The sequence below is a fragment of the Pinus tabuliformis genome, chromosome 5_2, assembly GCF_031772625.1.
Source record: "Pinus tabuliformis cultivar Carrire ecotype Pingquan chromosome 5_2, CPIR1, whole genome shotgun sequence".
NCBI lineage: Eukaryota > Viridiplantae > Streptophyta > Pinopsida > Pinales > Pinaceae > Pinus > Pinus tabuliformis.
This window is the reverse complement of record NC_142306.1, coordinates 746,566,960-746,594,109: the sequence shown is the minus strand read 5'-3', so window position 1 is coordinate 746,594,109 and position 27,150 is coordinate 746,566,960. Positions and strand designations below refer to the sequence as shown.

The following is a 27,150-nucleotide window of genomic DNA, read 5'->3' as shown; positions in this document are numbered from 1 at the left end:
ATCATTATTTTTTTGCTGCATAGATAAAGTTATGGATCATTGTACTCTCTTTTTCTGCATCATTTGATGACGATCTAAGAAGAAGAAGATTTGCAAGGGTTTTCCCCATAATGGGTTTTTCCCTAGTCTTGGACCAATCTTGGTGTCTCTATGTGTGTGCATGCTTTCTTCTACTGTTCCTTTTATATTCTGTTGCATTGATGATGATGGTGATGTTGTTTCTTTCTATGTAATTGCATATGCTGATATATAATGGTGTAGATTTGAATAATGTAATGATGATATGGGGAAAACATAATTTATTTATGATGAAACGCAACTATCATAGCAAAGAAAAATGTTGCCCTAAGAAAATTTAACGCATTATAGGGCTTATGTGTGCTTCAATTTCATAAAATATTTGGTTTGATATTTGTCATTCATATTTACTATTTGTGTGAGATCTACACTATGTCATAGATTTCTTAAGAAATTGAGTAGTATGTGACGTATCACAAAGAGAATACTTTTCATATGACATGAAATAAATAGTTTGTTGTAAAGAGAAGAGTTTAGGAGAATGTGATGTCTTTTGTGGAGAATATCTTTCATGATATTTCATTAAATGACTATAGATTTAAAAAGCAATTTGATATATTTATTTTTTCAAAATTTTGACTATTTTAAAATTTTTGAAATGAATCAAAACTTTAAATATAAAACTATTCAAAAAAAAATCAATAAATTGATTATTATTAAATTTATTTAAAACTTCGTAAGTATTATTAAAATAAACAAGAGTCAAATCCAAGTGGTGACAATGTCACTCATTTTGTTTTTTTATATAAATGTATTTTCATGCATAAAATATATCTATACAAAATAAGATATTATAAATATCCATTAAATGAAATGATATTTGATAACTCCAAATTATATTACCTATAAATTTACTATATTAAATAAATTATAATAATTTATAATATTATAATAAATATAATTTAATATAAAGTATAAATGTTATATTTATTAATGATGTTATCTCTTAATGTATGGTTCAACATACATACTTTACACATGGAGGATGTTGAGAAAATTTTGAAGACCCCCTGGGTAAGAGGTAGAAGCTTCATGCAATGACACAAGTGGTACATCAGATTCAATTTGTAGCTCGATATGCCCAAAAATGAAATTGTATGGGTTAAATTGCCTGGGCTTCCACTGGAATTCTGGACCAAGCAGGCTTTGATGAAAATAGGGAACTCTATTTGCCAATTTTTATATATATATCATAAGGTTATGGGGGCATAGGAAAAACGAGTAGCCTCGATCTTGGTAGAAGTTCGTTTCTCTTGAGGAATCCCAGAAAATCTCGACTTGGCTTGGGGTTTGTCACGGATTCGACAATGAATGGATTATTGAGGCATCCCCTTTAGATGCCTTTCCTGCCATCAGACATGACATTTGATGAATATATGTTGAGGTAGGAGAAGAACATTTTGTAACACCAATCCTGACAATTAAAATCATGCGAGAAATAAAATCAATCCTACACTGAAAGGAAATCCTAATTATGGGCAAACATAAGGGAAATCCGAACTGGAAACCAAGTAGTGTTGGCACAATATCAAAAAGACTGTAAATGTTGGAATAAATTCAAGAGAAATTCAAAGCAATTTTTCCTGCACTAATTTTACTGCATCTACCTTTGTGTAAAATTAACATGAAAGCATCAGAAACATAACAAGTAAATTTAAGGTGTCAATAAACTTATGAAAGAAATTGATTTAATATGAATCTCTCACCTCATTCGATATGAAGAAATATTCTGGGTGCAAGAAGAATCCTTAATGCAACAAATCAAATTAATTTTGTAGTTGAAAGGAAAACATTGCGGAAAATCAAATAACACCAATTTGAAGAAGGAAAGAGACTGTAAATAATTAAATAAACTTCACAGAATAATAATTTAAATTCTCTTTAATTTAAGAGATGCAGAGTGGTGTCGATTTGGTCTGGCAGCCAACCCATCCATCTCGCACCCTCCATTCTTAACTTGGCTCACGCAAGAATTAAAATCATTAGATGCAACAAATAGATAGACAGAGCATGGCTGAAAATTGCTTCAATTAATTCTAGAAAACAATCTTTACATTATGCAGACAAACACTTAACTCCAGCAAGCAGGAGAAGCGATCCATAAGCTATAATCTGTGTGATGCTACATTGGGACCAGCTTCTCCTCCCTTCTGCATGTTCCTTCTGTGCCTGTGCGTGCTTATGCTATCGACAGATTAATTGAATGACTAATTCCCTACTCCAGGAAATTTCTAAGCTTATATATAGGCATCGAATTACAATTTGGGCTTTTAAATCAACCAATTGAAATATAGGAGGGCAGATCATCGATCTCAACAATTTTCCAGGAATAAAATTAGTTTTGCAACTAAATGTCGAAATAGGTGAATTGTTCCTCTTTTCCTGGAATGGTGATATTGTTGGAAAGTGCGATTTGACTGCTCTCTTCTTCTTTGCGTGATGATGAACTACTCACAGGTGTATCACTTAGAGGAACGACTTTTATCAGAGACTTCAGAATATCAATATCATCTTGAGGATAACGTTGTTGGGGATGAGACAACAGAATGCGCATATGCCGGAAAAGTACACGTGTAATACCTCCACCATACGATAATTACAATGGATCGAGGAGCTCTTAGTCCAGAAATAGTTGCAAGTCATCAAATCTATCTCTTGCATTGACTTTGAGATGTCATCCACGGAGAATGGTATTTGATGCTGCAACAGCCAATTCCCTTCTATATTTGGAGGCAAACATGCTTTTAACTTGTTCTAATTCCGGAAAATCATATTGGAGCAGTATAACATAATTGTACACATCCTCTAGTGCAAGAACGTGAGTGTAGTCTAGGAATCCTTCAGAGTGCAGGCAGCCATAAAATGGTGCAGGAATCCGTTGCATGGTATAGGCAGGTAAATGCAAGTCCATAGCCTATATAAAAGCATGATCAAATCAATTTTAAACCTACAATAAACAAACCTTTCTTAATAATGTTTTAATCCTGATAAAACAAGGGAAGTAACAAATACTCTCGAAAATAATAATTTAGCCAAGCAACAACATGAGATATTTCAAGTAAAAATAAGACAAAATGGAGGCCCAACACTCTCTATGAACCTTCAGGGTTTGGGGAACCACTCCAAACTATTGGGACTTAAAAAATCCCTTCAATACTCTCCACCCTTTATTGTTCTTATTCAGGAAACTCTTGTTGATGCACATTGGGCCATAACATACTTCAGGAAAAATTTGCCCTCGTGGCACATTGTTGGGGTTAGTTCAATGGGTATTTCTAGTGGTATCATAGCTATGTGGGATATTGGTCATGCATATTTTCATGCGCACAGTCTTTTTGCAGGAATATTATTTTCATGGTGTATAAGGGGCATTCCTTGCCATATTCATCTTCTTAACATATATGCTCTATGTCAGGATCGATTGACTTTCTAGGATCAAATAAAAGAATGTAATATCCTAAAGATTAGTGGACTTATCTTGGCAGGAGATCTGAATGCAACTATCATGGAAGAGGAGTCTTTGGGGACACACTACAATATGGATCCACTTACCGATCGTCTTTACAACCTCTTTGTTGATAATAATTTGGTGGAAATTTTCCCTTTCCGAATCTCTCCAACATGGAACAATAAACGGGTGGGAGATGAACATGTTGGGAAATGACTCGAGAGATTCTTGGTGCAAAAATATTTGATTGAGAGGCTCAACAATTTGAAGTTAAGGGTATACATGTCAAACATTTCTGATTAGACACCTATTATACTCATGTGGATGATGGAGAATCTGCTAAAGGGGATTCCTTTCAAATTTAAAAAAGCATGGATGGATGATACTGAATATAATGACTTGGTAAAATCCTCTTGGTCTGATATGACTGACCTAAGGGAAGTATTGGCGATGACATCCCTGGTTAAAAAGCTCAACATAATAAAATCTAGAACTCAGATATGGGAACGAAATAAGAAACAAAAATTGATAGTGGAATTACAGAGGATTGTAGAAATTTCTCTATAGATCAGCTAGCTCTGATACAATGTAGAAATTCTCACTGTAGATTAAACTGATAATGCAATGTAACTAAAGCAATATACTTAATCTACTTCTACAATCAAGCTTGCAGAAACTTAATCTATTTTGAGCAAGATCAAATAGAACACATATAACAGATGAAGAAGATTCAATCACACATGAAACATAGAAGAATACTCTGGGGAAAGCCTCAGCTAAAAACCCTGCTATTTGTATTATCATACAGGTGGAAATATCTCAAGATTACACAAAGATTTAGCTCACAAGCTATCCAACTCTCAGTATAATCCCTCACTGCTGCTCATAGATAGAATAGACAATACATATGCCTTCCTTCAATCCTCCAAGCCTCATATTTCCTTGCGCAGTTTCTCCTGGATCCTCCAGCTGCAACCTATGTGATTCTCACCTCACACACAACACAGACCTCTGAAATAATTGCGCAATCCTGAAGGAGATAATTCCTTCTACATGGATGAGTTTCCTTTATAGGAAAATTCCTCCAACTGATAGTACATTGTCCCTTCCTTTAATCTCAACTGGGTCTTTCTCTGAACTGACATGCATGATTTATTTATGAGAGAATATTCAGTTATCTAGAGGACACTAGTTGCATGCATGCATGCATTAACTAACTGAACTCACAATTAGTTCCTCCAACTGTTTGGAACTAATTTAAGTGGACTCAACTCAGTTAACTGAGATAACTAATTACAAATCAAATACAACTCATCCTTATCTCCTTAATTAAGGGATAACTTCCTCAATCAAAGGGATGATTGTTGCATGTCTTCACATAGAATTCATGTTTGATTTTCTCCAACTAATTAACTCAAGATGAATTAATTAATTATTTTTCAAATAGCTAGTGACACTAAATTGGAATTTTAATTCTCAATTTTAATTCAAGGACTAATTAAAATTGGAGTTTATCCCGAAATGCTATTTATAACAATGTTATTTTTAGCATTTCTATTTTTTGCTATTTCCAACAGAGTTGGAGTATATCCTGAAATGATATTTATAGCAATGCTATTTTTAGCATTTCTTGTTGATATTTTCAACTCCCTCTCAACAAGAAAGGCATTCAACTCGAACCCGATCCTGAACCTTAGGAATGTTCGGCATGCAACACTTCTCTCAAGTGTTGTTGCTCCAGCAACTCTAGAAACACAAAAATAATCCAACCCGAATCAAAATGATGCCTCTGTCATCAATGTCTCTAACTGCTATTGCCTCTATCGACTGAAAACTATGCACCACTGTGCTCTTCAGTATCTGACCACTCTAGTCTCTGTCACTTTTATCTCTGACTCCATCAATCACATTGATTCCTCTTACTACATCTGTGCTGCTACTGGTCATATCTCCCAGCACTACATCTGCACTGCACCTCCTCTCATCATGTTGCATCATGCTGCCCATTGCTGCACTGCAACTCAGTTACTGAGAAGTAAGTAACTCATCTCCCAACTAACCTCCCTATTGGGCTAGAAACATCCTCTGATGCTGAAGCTTCCTCTGTTGCTCCATCTGCATCTATCTCTACCCACTCAGCTAGTCCTGCTACTCCTCGTCGAGGCTCCCGTAGCAAGGTCTAATCAAAGAGATTGGGTACCTCAAGGATCCTGCCCCTATTTCAGCCTTCTTGAGACTATCACTTCACATCGCCCCACCTCACACATGGAGGTATGGCTGCATGTGATCCCTCTGCCCACTTGGCACAAAATTTCCCCCTACTAGAGGTCTCTGCATGAGTGGATGCCTCCACTCGGTCTCCTCTCGGCTTCTCCACAACCTTCTGAAGCTGCTTCACTAATTGTGGCTCCTCCACAATTTTCCGAGACTTCTTTTGGTGCTGCATGTTGAGAGGTAATGTATTCTCCCTCTCAATCACCAAGTCTCCAAATTTTCCTTGCTCCTCAAGGCTTTACATGCATCTTGAACCTCAAGAGCATACAGGTTATTGACTCAAGAACCAATCTGCTTCACTTGCCTTATGGTGATGTGTCTAAGAAAAACCTTTCCCTTACTGAAGACTACATCATAGCCTTTTTCCTCCAAAATTGCAATCGATACCAAGTTCTTCTTCAGTCCTGGAACATACTTCACATCTGTCAAGGTGATGCGAGCTCCATGCTCCCTCTGAAAAGCAACCGTGCCCACTCCTGAAAAACTATACTTTTCATCATTACCCATCTCTATGCGCATCTGGAGGTCTTTCTCCTCCAAGTTACTGAACAAACTCTTATCGTTGGTCATGTGGAATGAAGCTCCATTGTCAAGAAACCAACCACAACCCATCATCGATGAAACCATGCATGCAATGAGGGTAAAATCCAAATCGAATTAAGAGGCCAATGCCTCACCTTCAGATCCTTCCGAGGATCCCTTCTTGGATTTCTTCAATGGACAATTAGTTTCATAATGGCCCACCTCATGACAATTAAAGCATCTGACTTTAGATTTGTCAATATTCTTCCCACCGTGAGAAGAACTCGATTTGGGATGAGAATCCTTCTCCTTCCCTTTCCTTTCCTTACTCGCTAAGGCTATATTTTCTTCATCCTCCTTGGATGAAGAACCATCTCTAGTGCTTCTCCTAATCTCCTCCTGCATGAGATCTGACCACAGTCGTTCCCAATATAGCAAGTTATCTCTTCCATTCACTGAGTCCTGGTAGCTATGCCAACTCTTAGGAAGAACGAGGAGAGTAAGACTCACCATATCATCATCGGCTGTCGTGATTCCTACACTTCCAAGCTCATCCCTACAGGTGGTGAGCTTGTTCAAATATGTAGAGATTGTGTCGCCCTTTTCAAACTTGATTTTCCGAAGCTTGTCCTCAGTGCCAGCTTCCTCTGGTCGTTGTTGTTCTGATATAGATCCTTCAATGTCTTCCACATTGAAAACGGTGTCTCCTTCCCATGGAGACTCGAGACAATGTGGTCTCGAACTTCCATTCTGCCAATTCTTGGGCATTAGCTGCTAGTGGCTTGGGGACTTCTTAATCAATAAAGTCCTTCAAACAATTATCCTCTAATACCACTTCCATGTGATACTTCTAGGCTATATGATTCGAGCTGCCATCCAGGGCATACTTGAGTCTCAAACCATTGAATGCCATTGGTGAAATTTGAGATGTGATAAGAATTCAATTTCTACAATCAAGAACTTCAAGCTTCGAACTTCTCCCTTCTTTGTATACTGTTTCTCGCTTTGATCACCTTTGCTTTGATACCATGTAGAAATTTCTCTATAGATCAGATAGCTCTGATACCATGTAGAAATTCTCACTGTAGATTAAACTGATAATGCAATGTAACTAAAGTAATATACTTAATCTACTTCTACAATCAAGCTTGTGGAAGCTTAATCGATTTTGAGCAAGATCAAATAGAACACATATAACAGATGAAGAAGATTCAATCACACATGAAACATAGAAGAATACTCTCGGGAAAGCCTCATCTAAAAACCCCACTATCTGTATTATCATACAAGTGGAAATATCTCAGGATTACACAAAGATTTAGCTCACAAGCTATCTAGCTCTCAGTACAATCCCTCACTGCTTCTCATAGACAGAATAGACAAAAACTATGCCTTCCTTCAATCCTCCAAGCCTCCTATTTCCTTGCGCAGTTTCTCCTGGGTCCTCCAGCTGCAACCTGTGTGATTCTCACCTCACACACAACACTGACCTCTAAAATAAATACGCAATCCTGAAGGAGATAATTCCTTCTGCATGGATGAGTTTCCTTTATAGGAAAATTCCTCCAACTGATAGTACATTTTCCCTTCCTTTAATCTGAACCGGGTCTTTCTCTGAACTAACATGCATGCGTTATTTATGAGAGAATATTCAATTATTTGGAGAACACTAGTTGCATGCATGCATGCATTAACTAACTGAACTCACAATTTGTTCCTCCAACTGTTTGGAACTAATTTAACTAGACTTAACTCAGTTAACTGAGCTAACTAATTACAACTCAAATAAAACTCATCCTTATCTCCTTAATTAAGGGATAACTTCCTCAATCAAAGGGATAACAGTTGCATGTCTTCACATAGACTTCATGTTTGATTTTCTCCAACTAATTAACTCAAGATGAATTAATTAATTATTTTTAAAACAGCTAGTGAGACTAAATTCGAATTTTAATTCTCAATTTTAATTTAGGGACTAATTAAAATTGGAATCTATCCTGAAATTCTATTTATAGCAATTCTATTTTTAGAATTTCTATTTTTTGCTATTTCCAATAGAGTTGGAGTATATCCTAAAATTCTATTTAAAGCAACGCTATTTTTAGCATTTCTTGTTGATATTTTCAACACTCCCTTTCAACAAGAAATTCATTCAACTCGAGCCCGATCCTGAACCTTTCGAATGTTCTACATGCAACACTTCTCTCAAGTGTTGTTGCTCCAGCAAATCTAGAAACACAAAAATAATCCAACCCGAATCAGAATGATGCCTCGGTCATCAAAGTCTCTGACTATTATTGCCTTTTTCGACTGAAAACTCTGCACCTATGTGCTCTTCAGTATCTGACTACTGTAGCCTATGTCACTTTGATCTCTAACTATATCAATCACACTAATTCCTCCTGCTGCATCCATGCTGCTACTGGTCCTATCTCCCAACACTACATCCGCACTGCACCTCCTCTCATCATGTTGCATCGTGCTACCCACTGTTGCACTGCAACTGAGTTACTGAGAAGTAAGTAACTGATCTCCCAACTAACCTCCCTATTGGGCTAGAAGCATCCTTTGATGTTGAAGCTTCCTCTGCCGCTCCATCCACATCTATCTCTACCCACTCAGCTAGTCCTGCTACTCCTCGTCGGGGCTCCTGTAACAAGGTCTAATCAAAGAGGTTGGGTACCTCAAGGATCCTGCCGCTATTTTAGCCTTCTTGAGACTATCACTTCACATAACCCCACCTCACACCTGGAGGTATGGCTGCATGTGATCCCTCTACCCACTTGGCTCGAAATTTCCCCCTACTGGAGGTTTCTGCATGAGTGGATGCCTCCACTCAGTCTCCTCTCAGCTTCTCGAGTTATGGCTACTCCACAACCTCCTGAAGTTGCTTCACCAATTGTGGCTCCTCCACAATTGTATGAGGCTTCTTCTGGCACTTTATGTTGAGAGGTAATGTACTCTCCCTCTCAACCACCAAGTCTCCAACATTTTCCTTGCTCCTCAAGGCTTTGCATGCATCTTGATCCTTAAGAGCATATAGGTTCTTAACTCAAGAACTGATTTGCTTCACTTGCCTTGTGGTGATGTGTCTAAGGAAAACCTTTCCCTTACTGAAGACTACATCATAGCCTTTGTCCTCCAACATCATGATTAATACCAATTTCTTCTTCAGTCCTAGCACATACTTCACATCTGTCAAGGTGATGCGAGCTCCATGCGCCCTCTGAAAAGCAACCGTGCCCACTCCTGAAACACTATACTTTTCATTATTACCCATATCTATTCACATCTGGAGGTCTTTCTCCTCCAAGGTACTGAACAAACTCTTATCGTCGGTCATGTGGAATGAGGCTCCACTGTCAAGAAACCAACCACAACCCATCATCAATGAAACCATGCATGCGATGAGGGTGAAATCCAATTCAAACTGAGAGGCTAATGTCTCACCTTTAGATACTTCTGAGGATCCCTTCTTTGATTTCTTCAATGGGAACTAGTTGCATAATGGCCCACCTCATGACAATTAAAGAATCTCACTTTAGATTTGTCAATCTTCTTCCCACCATGAGAAGAACTTGATTTGGGATGAGAATCCTTCTCCTTCCCTTTCCTTTCCTTACTCGCTAAGGCTAGATTTTCTTCACCCTCCTTGGATGAAGAACCATCTTTGGTGCTTCTCTTGATCTCCTCCTACATGAGATCCAACCACAGTCATTCCCAATATAGCATTTTCTCTCTTCCATTCACTGTGTCCAAGTAGTTATGCCAGCTCTTAGGAAGACCGAGGAGAGCAAGACTCACCATATCATCATCAACTATAGTGATTCCTACACTTCCAAGCTCATCCCTGTAGGTGGTGAGCTTGTTCAGATATGTAGAGATCATGTATCCCTTTTCAAACTTGATTTTCCGAAGCTTGTCCTTCAGTGCCATCTTCCTTTGGTTGTTGTTTTTCTGATATAGATCCTTCAATGTCTTCCACAGAAAACAATGTATCCTTCCCATGGAGACTCGAGAAGAATAATCCTCGCTCTAGCCACACATTTCTTCCACTCTGCCAATTCTTGGGAATTAGATGTTGCTGGCTTTGGGACTTCTTGATCAATGAAGTCCTTCAAACCATTGTCCTCTAATACCACTTCCATGTGATCCTTCCATGCTATATAATTTGAGCTGCCATCCAGGGAATACTAGAGTCTCAAACAATTGAATTCCATTGGTGAAATTTGAGATGTGATAAGAATTCAATTTCTATAATCAAGAACTTCAAACTTCGAACTTCTCCCTTCTTTATATATTTTTCTCCGCTTTGATCACCTTTTCTTTGATACCATGTAGAAATTTCTCTATAGATCAGCTAGCTCTGATACCATGTAGAAATTCTCACTGTAGATTAAACTAATAATGCAATGTAACTAAAGCAATATACTTAATCTACTTCTACAATCAAGCTTGCGGAAGCTTAATCGATTTTGAGCAAGATCAAATAGAACACATATAACAGATGAAGAAGATTCAATCACACATGAAACGCAGAAGAATACTCTCAGGAAAGCCTCAGCTAAAAACCCCGCTATCTATATTATCATACAAGTAGAAATATCTCAGGATTACACAAAGATTTAGCTCACAAGCTATCTAGCTCTTAGTACAATCCCTCACTGCTGCTCATAGACATAATAGACAACACATATTCATTCCTTCAATCCTCCAAGCCTCCTATTTCCTTATGCAGTTTCTCTTGGGTCTTCCAGTTGCAACCTGTCTGATTCTCACCTCACACACAACACTGACCTCTGAAATAACTGCGCAATCCTGAAGGAGATAATTCCTTCTGTGTTGATTAGTTTCCTTTATAGGAAATTCCTCCAACTTATAGTACATATTCCCTTCCTCTAATCTCAACTGGGTCTTTCTCTGAACTGACATGCATGAGTTATTTATGAGAGAATATTCAGTTATCTAGAGAACACTAGTTGCATTCATGCATGCATTAACTGACTAAACTCACAATTAGTTCCTCCAACTATTTGGAACTAATTTAACTGGACTTAACTCAGTTAACTGAGCTAACTAATTACAACTCATCCTTATCTCCTTAATTAAGGGATAACTTCCTCAATCAAAGGGATAATTGTTGCATGTCTTCACATAGACTTCATGTTTGATTTTCTCCATCTAATTAACTCAAGATGAATTAATTAATGTTTTTCAAACAGCTAGTGAGACTAAATTGGAATTTTAATTCTCAATTTTAATTCTGGGACTAATTAAAATTAGAATCTATCCCGAAATGTTATTTATAGCAATGCTATTTTTAGCATTTCTATTTTTTTTCTATTTCCAACAGAGTTGGAGTATATCCTGAAATGCTATATATGGCAATGCTATTTTTAGCATTTCTTGTTGCTATTTTCAACAAGGATCACCCGCGGCATTTATAATTTTGGAAGGGAAATGGAACAAAAAAATCCAACTTGGGTGGATCTTCATCACCTAAAATCACTAGAAGACGGGAAAAATGAAATCCTTAATATACATGACATAACCTAGAGCCTCAAGAGCATAACAACATGGTTATGTGAGGGAGACCTGAATACCAAGTTCTTTCACAAGTATGCTAACCACCGGAAACATATAAATGCTATATGGAAGATTGAATCCTCTGATGGTAAAATGAAACACACTACTCTTGATATTCAAGATGAGGTTGTCAAATTCTTCGAACACTTCTACAAGGCCAGGGAAGAAGTTGACTTTAGAGATAAAATTTGGGCACAGAACCAATATCCAATAATGTTTGATGACAATGCAAATGAAGAGATTTATAGTCCTGTTATGCTGGAGGAAATATCACTGGTTTTTGGGTCCTTTGCCAAAGGCAAAATCCTAGGACAGGATGAATAGGATGTGGAATTATTTATTCATTTATTTGAGATAATGGGACAAAATCTACTACATATGGTGGAAGAGGCTAGGACTACAGGCATAATCACTGGTGCCATCAATTCAACTTTCTTGGCCCTCATTCTGAAGACATATTCCGTAAACAATTTATGGGAATACAGGTCAGTTTCATTATGCAACATTCTATACAAGCTGATCTCAAAAGTGATCACTAGGCATATCAACAAGGGACTATCTTTACACATCTCCAGGGAACAATTTGGATTCTTAAGTAAATGTGAGATACATGATGATATTGCAGCAGCACAACAATGCATCCACTCTATTCATTCTTGTAAGAAGGACGTTGTGGTGATGAAAATCGATCTGCACATGGCATTTGACTGTGTGGATTGGTCATATATCAGGCTTATTCTCTACAAGATTGGACTTCGATCAAATAATGTGGAGTGGATGATAGTTTGTATTACTTAGTCTTGTTTCTCTATTATAATCAATGACCTTCCCTCATATTTTTTCTGAGCTGGACGAGGACTCAAACATGGGTGCTCTCTTTCCCCTTTAATATTTATTCTTGTCATGGATGGTCTTAGCCTAAAAATTAAAGAGGCACAATCCTGTGGTTTATTTCATGTCTTACAAATATCTAGACGGGTCAACATTACACACTTGTTCTTTGTAGATGATATCTTAACCTTTTCCATTATTTCTAGATCTTAGTGGTCTGCTCTACATTACATTTTCCTTAGATATGGTGTGGCCTTTGGGATGCAAACAAATGGTAGCAAATCAACATTATATTTCTCTTTTGGTGAAAGATTGGAAATTAATTTCATCGTAGGTATTTTTGGAGTACTAACAGTTTCTTTGCAGGATGGACTCACCTACTTGGGATATAACCTCAAGCCTAGTAACTACAAAACCAGGGATTGGCTATGGTTGATTGACAAATATAAAAGGAAACTAAGAAATTGAACACATAGATATCTCACTCTAGGGGGACAATACTTCCTTGTCCAGGAAGTTCTGCAGCACATTAATATTTTATGGGCACATTTATTCATGATCCCCAAAGCCATTGCCACAAAAATATTGTCTATAGTAACCAACTTTCTCTAGAGCAGAGCAAGGACAACTACAAAACACCATCTTTGCAGATGGGCTAATCTGGCAATTCCAAAGGAATTCAAAGGTTGGGGGTTCCTAGAAAATAAATTTTTGGACATGCTTTGTTGATAAAATCCTTTCGGAGAGCTATGAAATGACTTGGGATCTGGAAGGATATCATTTCTACAAAGTATTTGATACAATCTGACATTGAGAAGTTGTACAAAACTAATACTTAAATAAGAGAAAATGGGTCTTTAGTTTGGAGAAGTTGCATTAAATTACTCCACTGTTGGTGCATGAGCATGGAGTGGGAGTTTGGGAATGGTGGAAAAATTCTGATTGGGACAGACAACATCAAAGGTATGAACAAAGAGAGGAACATTCAGGGGCACACATTGGACATGGTCAACAAAAATGGGTATATATTCCTATGCCAAGCAATAAGGAGATAAAAAGATGGCTGCCCTATTTGGAAAAGAAGCAACGGATATGGGATTGGAAGGACTACGTGCCCTAGAATGGAAAGAATATATCACCCACTTCAGCTAAACAGGCCTATACCACAATGAACACAATGAAAACATCACATGGAGTGGGAAATTGCATAAGCATGCACCTATATTTGCTGAATCCTATCAATTTTACATTAGGAAGCAATATGATCTACAACATACTTCATGGTTTTTCAAGGTATGGAAATGGAAGATCCCTTTAAAATTAATTCTTTTTGCATGGCTTGTATGGAAGAACAAACTTCTCACTTGGGACAACGTCTTAAAGAGAGGATTTCAAGGTCCAGGACATTATATTTTCTGCAGAGACTCCATCGAAACACTAGACCACATTTTCTTCTCTTGTCCTTCTACTAGGTAGGTATGGAAGAGAATCACTCACTTTCTGAACATTCCAATTATCTTGGCATCTAACTTAGAACAAAGCATGATCCTATGGTCCGATAGCACAAGAAATAACAAAGAGATGCATGTTTACATCATATGGGAGATATTGAATGCTCAAAATCACCATATCTTTGAGGGTCATCCAATTGACACTAATTGAATATGCTTCAACAATATCATGGATGAATGCCATCCCACAGGAAACATAAAAATTCCTAGAAACACAATAAAGAGAAGGGAACATACGACAATAACCCTGCATGCTAGGTGGTTTGATGGTGCAACAAAATTGGGCATGTGTGGGTGTAGAGCGATACTCATGTTGAACGAAAATTCACAGTACAATCTCTCTTGGAACGGTGGCCCTGACACAAACGCTAGAGCATAAATCATTGCTCTATGGGGATTACTTTGGTTTGTAAAAGAGAAACAGTTGCATAACATTAACATTTATGGTGACTCAAGATCTCTCATAGAAGGGATACATGGATTGACGAAATATGACCCGACTTTTTTCGCTGGATGGATCAACATAATTAAGCAAATTATGTGCTCCCTCACATCCTATACCATTAATCATATTTACAACGATGTGAATATGGAGATAGACAAAATGTCTAAAGAAGGTCTTGCTAGACAATACGAAGTTATGAACTTCAAATTTTCAGTGGATAGGCACACTAGGGAGGAAGGAGTGATCCACTTACCTTAACAACATATGATCTTGTTTCTCTTCTCTTTGCTTTGTTAAAAATCGATGAACTAATAGAGGAAATAAAAATTTACTATGCTCTACTTTTTGTACATGTTTTATGAAAATTACAGCATATGCATGTTTGAAATTCTGGATTACGTCTTGAATTAGACTATCATGGTTGATAGAGTTTGCTTAACAAAAGTGTTTCCTTGATGAGCCTTGACCCAGGTCCAACGTTAGTCAGCCAAGCAAATCCCTACACTACTGGCCCTTTCAGCATCATCCCATGAAGCGTGGACTGAAGTCTCACCCGAAGCCGTATGGGGGGGTGCAGGAACCAAGTTTCCGCACCTAATTCATTGGAGAAGGCATTCAGGTTGGCAAGAAAAATGGAAAGCAAACTTATGGAAACAAGGAAGCCTACCACTTACAACTACAAATATCGAAGTGTTGTTGCCCCTATCCTTCCACAACCTACAAGGTTGACGTCACAACAATTGGAAGAAAAAAGAGAAAAAGAGCTTTGTTACAGTTGTGATAGTAGATACACTAAAGGTCATAAGATTGCTAAGAAGAAATTATTTTACATAGATTGTGAAGAGGAGGAAGAAAGGAACAAGAAACGTCAAAAGAAGAGGATATACACCAAGAACAAACCCTAGAGAAAGAAGAAATGAATCCGACCATATCTTGTAATGCATTGGCCAGAATTGCCACTCCTTAAACTATCAAGCTAGAAGGACATATCAAGAAGAAAAATTTAATAGTGTTGATTGATTCAGGCAGTACCCATAATTTTATTCATTGTAAGATAGCCAAGGAATTGAATTGCTTCCTATCCTATATCTAGCACCAGAGTGTCAAGTGATGATTGCAAGTGGAGGAACCATAAATTTCTCTGGAAAGTGCCATAATATCAAGCTATCCATGGGAGAATATGTATTGAATAGCCCAATTCTTTCGATTCCAATGTGTGGTGCTGATGTCATACTTGGAGTCCAATGGCTACAATCCTTAGGTACAATAACTTTTAATTTTCAAGAACTTTTCATGAAATATTTTTTGGAAGGAAAGGAATTTGAATTAAGGGGTGTCGCAGGGAAACCAGGAAAGATAATGAGCTCTAACGGAATGATTTACAATAAAACTCAATGCATTTCTTGACTAAAGCCTATCTAGGCTTTAAAAATTGCTCCATAATTTTTTGGTTTTAGCCTCCTTATGTTGTAGCATCAGTCCACAATTTTAGGCAACCCTATAACTTCTCTCAATATGTATTCATTCACCTACACTGCTATCCCTCCTACCATAGACATATTTTCTCTAAAATTCAAAGTGAAATCTAGAGTTACATCATCATTGTACCCCTGTTGCATATAAACATACTTAATCCATCCAAAATAACCCAAATGTGGTCATGTGCTTGTAGTGATAGAGTCTTCATGGGATCCCTTTGATTCAATGAGCCTCTAGTATTTCTTTCTCCCTAGAGCTCAGTTTTTCTATGACTACAAGAAAGGAAGGGGTTGGTAGTTGCGGTTTCTGATTATGGAAAGGGAATGTTTTTTAGAAGGTGGAATTACGTCATAGGCTTATGGTGGTGACAATTAATGCACGTTATCAAATCATTGGTTAAATGTCGAGTTATGCAAAAACAGTGTCATTCATTATACGATTTGGAAGCATACCGTCTAACTTATCATGAATGGTCACTTCCTTCCATGTTTGTGGAAATTCCCATACGTTCATTGCACTATGGTGTTGGCCCCAAAAAAATAGATGTAATATTTATTGTCATAAGACTTGCAGCACGTCCTGAGTTGCAACACCTTGGAGTTGCAACATCCCAAATTTATATCACTTCAACCGTTGAGCCATAATTTCAGTCTGATATGATCATGGTGTCACAACAAGTGTTTTTTCCCATCCAAATGGATCACTAGAATTGTAGCAACATCTCAGTAGAAACAATAAAATTGTAGCAAAGGAGTTGAAAAGATTGAGTTGCAGCAATGGAGTTATAACACTCGAGTTGTAGCAATAGATTTGTAAAATTCAAGATGTAGAAATGGCAATATTCTTCCCTGCATGTGATGGAAAACAAATTATTAGTAATTCAAATATTAGTCTCATTAGTAGAAGGATCATTATTTGACTTTTTTTCTCTTTTTCGTTAGCACGAAATGCACTAGCCTAGGCAGGTTTTTACATAACATTCCCCTAGGTTATTCCCTTAAGGGTTTTATACGTGGGATTTATTATGTTTTTTTGTTTGTTTGTTTTTTAAGAACAAAATAGGATTCGAGAATGATTCAGTCAGAAAGGATCTCTCTCTTACTCAAAATACCCAAGTTGTTATCTATCCATCCATTATTGATTTTTCTCAAAAAATATTCCTTCCATAGGGATCTATTTTATAACTGAATAATGTCTCCATTTACCATCAAAGACATTCTCTCTTCATCAATGGTATGAATTTTGATGATTGCATTAACACACACAGTGTGACACCCCTTATATTTTCCCAAATCTGTGATGAAATTGAGAACTTATAATGTTGGGGGTATCAACATCATTGTTATAAGTTAAAACCATACGATATGATTTAATGTTTATTTTTATTAATTAGAAAAATAAAATTCTAGAACTAAAGGAAGGTTGATATCCAGAAAATTATGATGCCTTGAGAGGAAAAATTGCCTTGATTTAGTTAACCTTCCCAAGAAGCTTCTAACAAGACATTGGGAAGATGAATATTCAAGGTGTAATTATAAAAAGAAGAGGGAGGATCAATCAAAAGGTTCTTATTTCTTTAGCTTTTCAGCCTATTCAATTTTCTCTTTATTATGTTATTTTCCCTCTCACTTAGAAATTTTAATTGCTAAGAGGGTTGGTGGCAAAACTGAGAGAGGTTTATACCTTGTGACTATTTAAGAGTTTTGAGTGACAAATTATGTGATGGGAAGTGAATGTGTTGTGGGATTTTTTCTTTAGAATGGATGGCTCTAAGGGCTCAAAATTTTCCTATTTGTGTGTGGCACTTAGAGAACTGAAGAGGGGAGGGAAGAAAGACTGTAGGGATCAAAGAAGGACAATCTTGTGATGTGCGGACCTGTATTGTCCTTCAGTGAATGTCTATGAGCTTAGTCAGATATGGAAAGGTTCAACATTGAGTTTTTCTTACGTGTGAAGGAGAGTGGCCTTTACTTTTATGTTAAATTTGGTTTGAAATTTGTGTGCTAAATCCCTAACTTCACTTTTCTCTCAAAGAAACAAAAGTATTTCTTAGGGGTGGTTGGCTGTAAAAAAAAATAAAACACAATCTTTCCTATGGATTGGTGGAGAGTGGACCACCCTTATTTAGGTCCAGATTCACTCTTTCTAAATTAAATAAGTACCTTTTTGCTTGGTAAATGAAATTGGTTATTACGGAAATATATGTATCAAATTGAAATAGTTGAAATTGATTATTTGTAGCAAGTTTTCTTAACCTTTGAGTAAATAAATTGAATTGATGTGGGAATATTTTCTTCATAATACAGATCATATTAATAAATTTTCAAATTTACAGGTCAGTTGTGTGCATGCATGCCTTCCATGTTAATTGTGTGCTTCTTTTTCTTTAGTTTTATCTACAAGATATTGCTATCGGGAAATCTAGTGTCTATGCAGAACTGCTAGTCCCACTAAGGGTGATAGCTACCTTAGAAACAAACAAAATAAAACTACTTTCATTTTCCTTTATGAGAAGTAGATAAGAGGGGAAAGAAGGAGACCAACCTCTGTCTTGCGATTGGTTCCTTACTCGATTCCTCTCTCTTATTCTGATAGATCCTTACTCCTCTCCCATCAACATGGCTTCAAAGAATACCTGTGGAATCAAAGAAGCATAATACTATCCAAGAACAGAGATCTACTATCATAAACAATATAGGGCTAGATATACATTGACCACATAAAAGCATATATCATCAACCATACAAGAATGTGGAGGAAAACTTGAATAGCTTTATTGATAATCAAGAAAAGCAAAGAGGATTACAACCAATTTTTCTGACCCAGCATCATCCTCTCAGCAAGAATCCCTTCTTCACCTCATGAAAATCTTAGATCACCCAACACTATGATGTTACAACAAGAAACCAACAGCACTTCCTTACAAGATACAAAATTCCAGCCTCTGGATCTCTGGGATGAGGGATCCATATATAGATGTTTGCAAGGGGGATGAGTCAGCTTCTGGGATCTGACTAGTGTCCTCTCTCTGATAGTTCTTGATTCCACTTGGAGAATACTGATCTCTTACTCATCCCTGGTCGAATTCAGAGAGGCAAGTGTCACAGGAGAAGTTTCTGGAAGATTCCATGATCCTCCACCTCACAGATTGACCCTGCCATTTGTCCACTCTCGCCCATCGCACCCCATAGAAGGGCTTTTCAGTATGCATCGCACCTCCCGAGTGTATTTAGGTGGGATGCAGCGCACTTTGACCATGGAGCAGGTGAGATGGCCCAGTTTTGACCAGTTCTGAGTAGTTTTTCATGGAGAACTTCTGGGAGAAGATGTAATCAGATGACCTTGTTCTTTTAGGGGTTGGAACAACACTTTTAGGGACTTAGGAGCCCTTGGTTTATGGACATTTATGATTGGGGTTGTTGCCCAAAAATGTCTATAACAGTTGCCCCCTAAAGCATGAGGTCGTTAATCTTTTGATGTCGGGTGAAATGCTTTATCATGAGGATCTGAAGTTTTTCGAGCTTAAAAGGTGACCTGTAATAAGATACAATACAATACATTATCTTCATAATATTTTCATGATCTAGCTGAGGCGGGCATTCCCATGCTCAACTTTATAAATTCATTTTCATGTACATCAGACAGACAATCGTCTGAGTGTAGACTGATGATTCCGGTAGAGCCATCATCCCTTGGATTGGATGATTATCTGTGTAGCAATGATGTACATTTGATGTCTTTATTTTCCTGAATATATATCACAGCCCAGATGGATGAAACTAGATCCGGGGTCTTCAATCTCGTTCGATCTTCACTCAAAGTACAAGTCAATCCATGTGAGAGATGTTCTGGAGTCGAACATGGAAAGACATTGCCTGATTACCAGCTAATGATGTAAGGTGTTAACAAGCGCAAGAGGAATCACTGATAATGATGATGACCCTCAAGGTACTACAGTACAATTCACGTGGTGTGAATAAGGGACTTGGCGTCGAACACCACGCAAAATCTTTCGGTCGAAGGCCATTGATGTAAACCTGTCGCCGGAAGTCAGAAACTTGCCATTGAGGCATGCAAGCTTCAAAGTACTGAAAGGGTTGTTCCTAGATCGACTTCCTGGATAATGAGCTAATGTCGACAAGAAGTGATCCGTCATAGGAGGGCCTTAGTGAATCCCACATCAATGACATGGAATAGAGAAAATGATTTTAATGGAGGTGAAAACGATCTGATGATATAAGGTTTAGGGTGGCGGTCATGAAAGAATGGAGCGTGAATGTATTACAGCGGATGAGACACAGGTGAATTCTCTGAGCGACTTCTCTTGAACATATCGGTGACACTGACGTGATGGATTGGTAGCGTTAACCCCAAATATGGATGGTGTGATGGACCAATGGTGATATGACCAGCGAACGGTATAATCCAAACCGACTCGGATGCAGAGTGAAAGTGTCATGTTCAAGAGTGACTTGCTACCAATAAAGTTTCCTCAAGTTTTCTTCCCAATTTTTCCCCAGTCATTGTTGACCAGTACCTCTTTATATTTTTCAAGCTTGAGGAGGATAACATATGCTTGTTCTATAATCTGCCCTTGGGGCAAAGCCATCGCTATGTTTTAACGAGCCTAGCGATAGTGAAACTCGTTTTTGTCTGTATGGACAAGTTTGTCACTATTCGGTTTCAACGAGTTTAACGACAAGGATAACTCGGTCATTTTCAATTTTAGAGAGTCTAAAAAAGGGACGTAAAGAAAACTCCAATAATCCTTTTTCGTCATATAATCCCTTGAGTCCGAAAAAGTATAAAAAAATACAAAAGGGATGAATTTTCGGTATTTTTAACGAGCCGAACAAAATAAGCGCTCGATATTTTTGTGTAATAATCCCTCAAGTCCAAAAAGATTAAAATCTAAAGGAGGGATAGCACTTCCAGTCACTTTAACGAGCTGGAGAGGCCAATTACTCGGCAATCTTTTCATATTTTAAGAGTCAATTGAAAAGAGCTTAAAGGAGACTCGTTTTTTAAGGAACGAGTGATAATTTCAGATAGCAACTGATTCGAGGTAAGGTTTGGAATTTTCCAATCACGCCAATTTCACAAGGATGGCTAACTTTATCACTTTTCGCAGCTATTCCTCAAAAAGGGTAAACAATCAAGTGGAGGTGAATGATCGGCCAATACAGAGTGGAGGTGATGATGAGAACACGACCAAGGTTTCAAAGGCTGATGATAATACATTCATGATGGTCATTTACAGGAAATTGGTTCATTTTTTAATCAGCTTAAACTATGGGGGAACATTTGCTCATTGCTTATGTTTATTTTTTAACGAGCTTGAATTCCACGTTAAAACTGCTCGATCCAGTCATATAATAAGGATGTCTCATTTAAAATGACACGTTTTCAAAGCTTTGCCCTGCATCCTTTCTTTATGCAAGTTAGGAAACGACCAATCCTATGAGTTTAAAGGGTTAGAGGACCTACAAATTTAAAAAAATAAGTGGTCGCTCTTCGCTTGCATGCCAAAAGGTTTGCATGCCCCCAGGTATAGTGATGTAGAGTTTCCATGTTACCCCTAAATTTGCAGACAAAACATTTGTTTTATCGGGAAAGGCCTACCTTTTAACAGAGGTATCTTATTCCGGTCTAACCCCATTTTCCTAAATGGACAGGTGTGTCAACCAGTCATATATCCTTCGCGGAAACCTACCCTATACCCAAGGTTTTCCTGTCGAAACAGGCCAGGGTGCATGCCCCCTGGGTTTCAGTCATGTCCTCTGAATCACTCGCGCTCATCAGGTGGACGGACTGGGGATTGATGAGACATTCCTTGCATGAAAAGACCATTCAGGGATGGTATATGACTATTTTCTATGTATGAACCGGGGAATGAAAGTTGGTCTACGAGCTTGACCATTCTTCCTTCATGCGGAAAACAAATTACTCTAAAGAGTGAGGAGACGATGGCTCCCATGCAATAAATATAGTCGTGTCCAAGGAGTAGATTATAATCCAGGGGTCCTTGGACTACCATTACATTCATGTGAACGGTTTTCCTTCCCAATGTTATTGGCACATTGGGAAGGATCCCTAACGGTCGATTGGTTCCTTTGTCAAAGCCTGTTAGATTTCTCATTTCAGGCAAAAGCGATGGCGAACCAAGCGCTTTCCAAGTAGTTGAGGAAAGGATACTCCCAGACGCCCTTCATATATGATGGTACCGGCCATGACCATTCTATATATTTGAGTAATGATTCGAAATGGTACACTAGCCGGTAAGCAGGGTTTGCCTAGCAGATTCCAATCGAAGGAAACAACTAGGTTGCTTGGAGGTGGGACCGAATAGACGGCCGGATACGACTTTGACGAACTTCCTTCCTGCGGTAAAGGAACGGGTAGACTTCCCCCATGTTCATCGGAGTCTGTGCTTACGAAGAAAATTTGGACGGTGTCGTTCTTGTTTTCTCCGGTGACTGTATCATCTAAAGATGGATCCTCTGAAGGCAAGACCGGGTCAACTGCTACCTCGACCTTTTGACTTTTGTCTGGTGTGGATTCAGATGGTTTATCTTCAATGGTAGATGCTTCGGCCGACCACAATGGCATGTCGGCCGTATTTTCAACTAGTGACAGACTTGACAAGAGTTTCTTATATCCAGGAGGAAGCTGTAATGGTGAAACTGGACGGTCGTCCAAAACTCTTTTAGCCTCATCTAAGAAGGGACAAGGGTAGATGGCGTGATCGCCTTCACACAGTTTACAAGGAAATTTACATTTTCCTTTTAGTCCAGGGGCTTCACTTTCATTAGTTGACGGTGTATCTTCAACATGATCATCAGAGGTTGATGACACCAAATTGTGCAAACGAGGAGACCAGTCCCTTAAGATCTAAGGGATGCAAGGACAATCTCGATTATGGTGGTCTCCTTTGCAAATGACACATGGCGATTTAGGCCTGGATGTTGCAGTGTGTGGATTTTCGCTAGACGATGCTTGGTTGTCCCTTTTTGCCTCTGGCTCCTTCTTCTTCTTCTCTTTCTTCTTCTCCTCTTCTTCTCAGTTACTTGATTTTTGGCTTTACCAGCTTCATCAAGCGAAGAGGAAGGAGGAGAGGGAGAATTGGACGAGGTAGAAGGTTGGGGGGTAACTTTGGTATCGTTTAGTTGTTGACTTGATTCTTTAGGAATCACGGTGTTCTGAACGATAGAGGTCGAGAAGAGACATACGGGCAAGCCGATTGTCAATCCTGGAAGCGACAATGTGGCCATATGGGGTGCACCAACATCCCCCAAGAGGAGAAAGGACTAGGATTTCCCCCAAGGGGAACTCCTTGGTTGGTGGACTCCATTTTTATCAACCTAAGACCAACATAGGAAAGGTGATGATTATTCCGATTAAAATAAATTTTAGACGCTTTGACACAACTTGTTTTTTCAATTTTTAAGAGTCGAGAAAAAACAAAAGATGACTCTAGTCGCCTTCGATTTTTAATGAGCTTGAAGTGACAAGTGCTCAGATGGACCTTTTCCTTTAAGGAGTTTGAAAAGGAACGAAAGAGACTACTCTGGAAATCTAGACAAAGGGATTACCAAACCAATCACAAAACTGCAGAATACTTTTTACGGTACGACAGTCAATCTTCCTGAATGTTGTGTTCAGTGCATTGTGATCGATAGGGTGGCAAACACGACTTCCTATGGATAAATGATAAAGCCTATTGTGGTCTCCCAATATATACTCAACGGTACGTGGGAGCACAAGTCCGTACTGGCACTTATCGTCTCAAAGTGGAGGAATCACCCAACCAGCAATGAAAACAACAGTTACCAGGCTTTACAACGCCGGAATACGTCTCTAGCCTAGACTTCTAAATGTTGTGCGTTAGGTTCCAAAGCATTTTTAGATTCATTAAATTTATTTTACAGTTGATCTTGCTTAAGAAATTTGCCTTTCAGGTTCACCGCGTGATGTAGATATACAATTTCCTAAAATGCAATCTAAGATGATAAACAATTGTTTAATCTTCCTTTTGCAATGAAAATCCTAGCTACTAAGGAAAGAGAGATGATATTCTTTCAACATAGAGCAGAGAGCACACACTATATGCACTATCCTAAATCAAACCAACAAACAGTCTAAATGCAAATTCACATGCATGTATTTGTTTGCAGCCTTCTTAATGTGTGAATGATAAAAAGAAAGCTAAGCGCAAATCTGAATTATTTTCAAAGCAACTTTCTAACAAGTTTCTTTTCAAGACAAAATGAAGACAATGACGACACTTTGCAGTTTGGAATTGAAATCTTGCTTTTGACACTTGAAAAACTACTAATTCAAATCAAATACAAGAGTAACAGTGTAATCGACTATCAAGAACAATCGGATTCTCCTCTATGACTGAAAACGACACTAGCGACACTTTCAAATCAAGAAACAACATTTCAATTACGTTACTTCTTTGTAAAAGAGAACTGAAAATGGCTCAAAATACATAAAACATTTACAGTTCTTTGCACAATGGAGGCGGAATAATGGCAAGGAAGGGGGTTTCAACAGAGGTATACCGACTACAGACAACAAAACTCTTGAATAGAGCTGAAAAGAGTGAACACAGAAACCAAAATCTAAGAGCAGAAGAGGTCCTGTCTGATCAGCGCACCTGTAACACAGGGAAAGTGAGATGCGGCGCACCTACTATACTCGGGAAGTGCGATGCATCTAGTTTCCAGAGAAGAGACAGTGCGATGATCCAGGGATGAGACTTCAACTGGGTTCCGGGTCACAGTTTGTAGCTCAGTTCAGGGATTTAGGCCGAGTAAATGGTAATCAATAAATCAATCACAGGGGTAGATCTAAGGAGGTTAGTAGAGCCACCACAAGGGCAATTAGGATGTCTACAAATCAATTGTTTAGTTTATAAACAAAACCTGGAGATAGACTGAAGCGGCATTTATCTACTTTGCATTTGCATAGCAAATGCAGTTCGAAGGCTACCTGGCTCAACTTCAGGCTCCGTCTGTAAGTTTATAAAATGAACAAATATAGAAAAGTAAACAAGCTATTCACTCCCCAGTGGAGTCTCCATTTTGTTATCGGGAAATCTAGTGTCTATGCAGAACTGCTAGTCCCACTAAGGGTGATAGCTACCTTAGAAACAAACAAACTAAAACTACTTTCGTTTTCCTTTATGAGAAGTAGATAAGAGGGGAAAGAAGGAGACCAACCTCTGTCTTGCGCTTGGTTCCTTGCTCGATTCCTCTCTCTTCTTCTGATAGATCCTTGCCACTCCTCTCTCGTCAACACAGCTTCAAAGAACACCTGTGGAATCAAAGCAACATAATACTATCCAAGAACAGAGATCTACTATCATAAACAATATAGGACCAGATATACATTGACCACATAAAAGCATATATCATCAATCATACAAGAATGTGGAGGAAAACTTGAATAGCTTTATTGATAATCAAGAAAAGCAAAGAGGATTACAACCAATTTTTCTAACCCAGCATCATCCTCTCAACAAGAAGCCCTTCTTCACCTCATGAAAAGCTTAGATGACCCAAGACTATGATGTTACAACAAGAAACCAATAACACTTCCTTACAAGATACAAAATTCTAGCCTCTGGATCTCTGGGATGAGGGATCCATATATAGATGTTTGCAAGGGGGATGAGTCAGCTTCTGGGATCTGACTAGTGTCCTCTCTCTGATAGTTCTTGATTCCACTAGGAGAATACTGATCTCTTACTCATCCCTGGTCGAATTCAGAGAGGCAAGTGTCACAGAAGAGGTTTCTGGAATATTCCATGATCCTCCACCTCACAGATTGACCCTGCCATTTGTCCACTCTCGCCCATCGCACCCCATAGAAGGGTTTTTCAGTATGCATCGCACCTCCTGAGTGTATTTAGGTGGGATGCAGTGCACTTTGACCATGGAGCAGGTGAGATGGCCCAGTTTTGACTAGTTCTAAGTAGTTTTTCATGGAGAACTTCTGGGAGAAGATGTAATCAACTGACCTTGTTCTTTTAGGGGTTGGAACAACACTTTTAGGGACTTAGGAGCCCTTGGTTTATGGACATTTATGATTGGGGTTGCTGCCCAAAAATGTCTATAACAGATATAAACCCCAAAATTTTCCTTTGATTTAAAGAGATATGACATGCGAAAAAGAAGTTATGGAAGAGTTTTTGGGTCAATCATGGAGTTTAAAGGTGGAAGCCAAAATGTTATTTATGGGCCATCTTGGGAATTTCACTATAAATTTTCTTTTGAGGTTTTAAAGGTTGAAATTTGGATCATAGTGAGGGGAAATCTTGTTGAACATCTGGTTCAATTTTCAAATCTTGGCTTAGTATAATTTCATATATATAATCCAAGGAAGTGAATATTCCTTAATGTTTCTTCAAATAGTTCGTCTTGGCATTATCACTATAACGTTTTTTCTAAGAGGTTTGAGAGGCTAAATATTTACCATAATGAGGGGAAATCTCATTGAACATTTGGTAGAAGTTTCAAACCTTTGTTCACTATAATTTCATAGATATGATCTAGGGAAGTGAAGTATATTCAAAGCTCCTAGAAACAGGATTCAAAGAGGTCAACATGGTATTTTTTCTATAACTTTATTTCCTTGAGGTTTCTGAATTTTAACTTGGAGGTTACATAGAAGATATATCAAATTACCTCTATTAGAAGTTTCAAATATTGGTTTGTTATAATTTCATAGATATTACCTAAGGAAGTTCAGTCTCCTGGATGCTCTTGAAGTTAGAACTAATTGTTGTGTTAACAAAGCATAAAACAAGTAAGAAAAATATTGATACCCCATAGCCTTAATCATGATTAATGTATCGGGTTTTAAAAAATGTGATTCCCCACAACCCTAATGAAGTATTACGGGGTTGGGTCTCTGACACAAAGTGTGAACCTCATAAGGTCTAATCCATCAAATGTGGAACTTTCCTT

The 27,150-nt window shown here is 38.1% G+C and overlaps 1 pseudogene; it reads left to right on the top strand.

Annotated features, from left to right (window-relative positions):
* Positions 1-27,150, top strand: part of LOC149161392 (COP9 signalosome complex subunit 5 pseudogene) — a 177,418-nt pseudogene that overhangs the window by 35,993 nt on the left and 114,275 nt on the right.